Below are 5,000 nucleotides of genomic sequence, written 5' to 3' on the forward strand. Positions count from 1 at the left end.
ACGCCCCGCTCCGGAGCTTCACAATCGGACCACTGCGGTAGCGACCAGTGGGACGTCTCGGCCTCACACGAACAGCACAGAGATCAGCACACAGGAGACGGCGCACAACGAGTAATCTACCTAGCACGCCGCCGACCAAGTGGCCAAACTCTCGAGAGGAATGTCCGTCTGACACAAGGGACAGAAACGGGAGGTAACCGCTGAGCCTGAAACACCAGCAAATAAATGCTAGCCCGCCTGGGCCCTCCAACGTCGGACAGTCCTCGCCGTATCGATCGAGTGACCTGGGCACGCACTTTTTTTTCCTTTCACACAGTGTGGGGTTGGCGGCGGCGGGGGGGGGGGGAGAAAGCATGCAACTTGGTTGACGTCGCCTGGTCAACTCGCATCGGTTTTCCGTCCCCATCACTGTAAGGAGCAACCGCGACCAGCGTAGCCAAACAGGTCGACCAAAGCTTTCGGCGCTCGCACGGAGAGGTGATGCCAGCCGGCGTGCGTCGCCTAACTTGGACAAAATTCTGGGCACGCACTTTTCGTTTGAGACTAGGACATACATGTAGTGCAACCCAAGGAAACCAGGCGACGCCGCCACAATCTGCGCCTGACAGACAAAGATAACCGTTCACAAGGAGCCTTGTTATTTCGCACCAAGTCTTTTGCGGGCATAGTTTCTTTCTTTGACATGTATATCTGTATGAAGGTCGGCTTTGCTCTGCCATCGCAGCCTCCCTTCTTTGCTTTTCTCACTGTACCAACAGACATGTCATAGACTTTGGTTTTTTTTTCATTAATTCTTTTCCTGTGGGTGTGGTGTGCCTCCGCACCCCCCAATCTGTTCCAAGGCCTTGTTTTCTCTCGCTCGCCAAAACACTTTGTCTGTTTTCACAGCCAGTCTACCGGCCTAGACCCAACTGTGCGATATTTCAGAGCCGGCAACAGAGCATGGAAAGTCCGCCAGATTTACCCTTAAATGCTCATAAATGACTTCCAGGCACTCTTCGGAAGGTCTTTTATTTCAAAAGAAGGTCCTTCCTTGAGGGAGCACTTCTTCGGCCACTTTGCAAGTGCAACCGCTGCCAGCAAAAGTTCTGAAAATCGAGTTCCCGAAAATCTCCGGGTACCCCGCCAACCCCCAGCCACCCGAATCGCAAGTGTCAATTCGGCGGGTTGCCTGCCGGTAGTCCTTCCGAAAATGAGGCGCCAAATCGCCGCAACGGCCATTTTTCATTTCGGCATCGGGACTTCCGACGGCAACTGATTAACTAGCCCGGGGACTAGAGCGGCAGCAAATGCAACGTGCCCTCTTGGCGGGAGCAACTTGACCGCCCCCGTGGGGAAAGGTCAACTCGGGGCCCGGGAAAGTCGCCGAGTCCGACCCCATACACTTCCATGAGTTGGGGGTTTTGGCCTTCCCGGCCCAAGGCTCGCCTTATTTCGGCCTGCACTTTCGGAAAAGGGTGCATTCCTTTTGGTTAATGATTTCACCAGCCCGGGTCTTAGCCTCTGCCCCGACGGCTAAGTCTTTTGGTTAATGATTTCCTGCGGCTGGGACTACCCTTTCCCCCGCCCTGCAGGCACCCGGGTCGGGAGGCCGTCGGGGGCACTTTCCGGGGCAAATCCGGACCCTTACGCAAGGGAGAGTGCGCCCCCCGCCTCGGCCGGGGGTCAGGCTGCCGCCTATTAAGCCCGACAGAAAACCCGAAAAATGGACGAAAATGGGAAAAAATCCCCATCCGAAAAAGGCTTAAAAGTCGGTTGGGCGGCAGCTAGGGTCGGTCTCTGCAGACCTGGAGGCTCGGGTGGACTCTTGGAATAAACGTCCAAGTCCCGACTTGCCACCTCCTACTACTGTGCAGATACCCCGCCAACCCCCAGCCACCCGAATGACAAGCGTCCGATCAGCGGGACGAATTTGACAACTCTGGCCGGACCTCTGGAACTCCATCCCGGGTAACCGGGGCAAATTTTTCCGCTTGATCGCCCTTCCACTGGTTAACCATTTGCCCTTTCGGACTTAGTCTCTGGACATTATTCGACGGATTTTCTGGTTAACCATTTGCCCTTTCGGACTTAGTCTCTGGGCATTATTTTCGACTTTTTGGTTAATGATTTCATACTTTTTACTTACTTTTGCCCTTTTTGGTTAATGATTACTCTGCTTACTGGTTAACCATTTGCCCTTTCGGACTTAGTCTCTGGACATTATTTTCGAGTTTTTGGTTAATGATTTCACACTTTTAACATATTTTTGCGCTTTTTGGTTAATGATTACTCTGCTTACTGGTTAACCATTTGCCCTTTCGGACTTAGTCTCTGGACATTATTTTCGACTTTTTGGTTAATGATTTCACACTTTTTACTTACTTTTGCGATTTTTGGTTAATGATTTCACACTTTTAACATATTTTTGCGCTTTTTGGTTAATGATTACTCTGCTTACTGGTTAACCATTTGCCCTTTCGGACTTAGTCTCTGGAGATTATTTTCGAGTTTTTGGTTAATGATTTCACACTTTTTACTTACTTTTGCGATTTTTGGTTAATGATTTCACACTTTTTACTTACTTTTGCGATTTTTGGTTAATGATGACTCTGCTTACTGGTTAACCATTTGCCCTTTCGGACTTAGTCTCTGGACATTATTTTCGAGTTTTTGGTTAATGATTTCACACTTTTAACATAATTTTGCGCTTTTTGGTTAATGATTACTCTGCTTGCTTGTTACTGATTTCCCCTTTCGGACTTGATCTCTGGCCGTTCTTTTCGACCTTTTTGGATAAGGTTTCCACACTCTGAAATTATTTTGGGCTCACTGATTAGGCGAGATCAAGGGGGCATGCCTGGGCACTTTGGGCTCAGTTTGGGAAGGCGGCGTCCGTGTGCTCCTCCGCCCTTCCCGCACTTGCGGCTAGGTTTGCCAAACTGCGCTGACCCGCAGCCCTGCCTTTTTGCCCACGGCACGGAACGACTCAAGTCTGGCTCCGTTCCAGGCCGTTGCCTCCGGCTGCCCGCCGTCCGGCCGGCCTGGGACGTACCCCGGCTGACGGCGCCGGAGGCCCTCTAGCAGCCACCGGTGCCGCGGGCCAATGGGTCCGGGCGTTCCGGAGCTATCGGTGGGGAAGTGCTCTCCCCTTTTCCTGACGCCGTTCGCCCGAGCAGAGGTGCAGCCTGACGGGACTGCTGTCGCCTTCCGCGGCGCACCGGCCCCTTTCACCTGCCGTCGACCGCGCGGAGCTCGGACCTCCCTCCCCGAAGTTATGGCCCCGGCGCCGGAGGGTGCCCGGGGCCGGGCATTCAGCGGGGTGAGTCTTCACCTTCCCGGTCAGCCTGCGGGGTCGGTGCGCCGGCACTCGACGCCGGAGGGTCCCCTCTTTCCGTAGAGCCCCGCCCGGTGCCGATCGGCCGGCGGATTGCGGAGCGAACCGCGCCTGACCGACGGGCCTCGGAAACCCGTTGCAGTCGACGGGGGGGAACCGGACAGCGGGACGAGGTGCCGATTCCACCCGCAGATTCGATCCCGAAATCCCGCGGGATTCGGCGGTCCGACCCGACAGATTCAAACGTCGCCCGGGCGGCCCCCAGCGGTCGGGCCGGCCTGGTTCCGCCACCGCCCGATGCCCCTCGCCCCCGGCTACCGCCGGCCGCGCAGACCGAGCGAATGCGGCCGGACGTCCGGCGGCAATCGGCCGGAAAGCGGTATGGCCATTTCCTACTGTCCCTCGGACGGGCAGAGGGGCGGCGCCGGGGCACTCGCGGACCAGGCCGCGCCCCTCCGAGCCCTACCGCCTGCCGTCGACCGCGCGGGGATCGGACCTCCCTCCCCGAAGTTATGGCCCCGGAGCCGGAGGGTACCCGGGGCCGGGCATTCAGCGGGGTGAGTCTTCACCTTCCCGGTCAGCCTGCGGGGTCGGTGCGCCGGCACTCGACGCGGGAGGGTCCCCTCTTTCCGTAGAGCCCCGCCCGGTGCCGATCGGCCGGCGGATTGCGGAGCGAACCGCGCCTGACCGACGGGCCTCGGAAACCCGTTGCAGTCGACCGGGGGGAACCGGACAGCGGGACGAGGTGCCGATTCCACCCGCAGATTCGATCCCGAAATCCCGCGGGATTCGGCGGTCCGACCCGACAGATTCAAACGTCGCCCGGGCGGCCCCCAGCGGTCGGGCCGGCCTGGTTCCGCCACCGCCCGATGCCCCTCGCCCCCGGCTACCGCCGGCCGCGCAGACCGAGCGAATGCGGCCGGACGTCCGGCGGCAATCGGCCGGAAAGCGGTATGGCCATTTCCTACTGTCCCTCGGACGGGCAGAGGGGCGGCGCCGGGGCACTCGCGGACCAGGCCGCGCCCCTCCGAGCCCTACCGCCTGCCGTCGACCGCGCGGGGATCGGACCCTCCTCGCCGAAGTTATGGAGGTAGGACCGGGAGGCTGCCCAGGGTCGGGACTTCAACCGGCTGCCGCCACCCTTTCCCGCCTGTCCCACGGGCTCGGAGATCCAGGCCCTGCAAAGACCCTCCGGTCGCCACCCGACAGGTGCTTTACCGGAGAAATCGTAAACCGGCGTCAGGGCCGGACCTGTCCCGCAGAGGGCAGCCTGCGCCCTTATGCTTTCCCTTTTGCTTTGGCCCCGCAGTAGCAAATGGTTCACCGATAAGTCGGGAACCCACACGCCCGGCCCCACCCGCCCATCCTTCCGCAATGCATCGCCTAGACACACGCACCAAGGGCGCTCTCCTTCCCCCGCCTCCCACATCCCACAGGATGTGCCCTCAGACCACGGCGCCCACACAACCACCCACCCACCCAACCTTCCTAAACACGCCGGCAAACATGCATACAAACACGGCCACCTTCGCAAATTCACCCCCACGCCGACTATTAAGCCCGGCAAGACTCATTGCAGCCAACCGCGGCCAAAAGTTGAAGTGACAACTCATTAACCAATTTCCAAAATTAGGCCAACTGAATAACCAGACTCTTTGTCAATCTGACGACGGGGGCAAATCAT

Source organism: Heterodontus francisci, unplaced genomic scaffold (genome assembly GCF_036365525.1).
Source record: "Heterodontus francisci isolate sHetFra1 unplaced genomic scaffold, sHetFra1.hap1 HAP1_SCAFFOLD_1101, whole genome shotgun sequence".
Classification (NCBI taxonomy): domain Eukaryota; kingdom Metazoa; phylum Chordata; class Chondrichthyes; order Heterodontiformes; family Heterodontidae; genus Heterodontus; species Heterodontus francisci.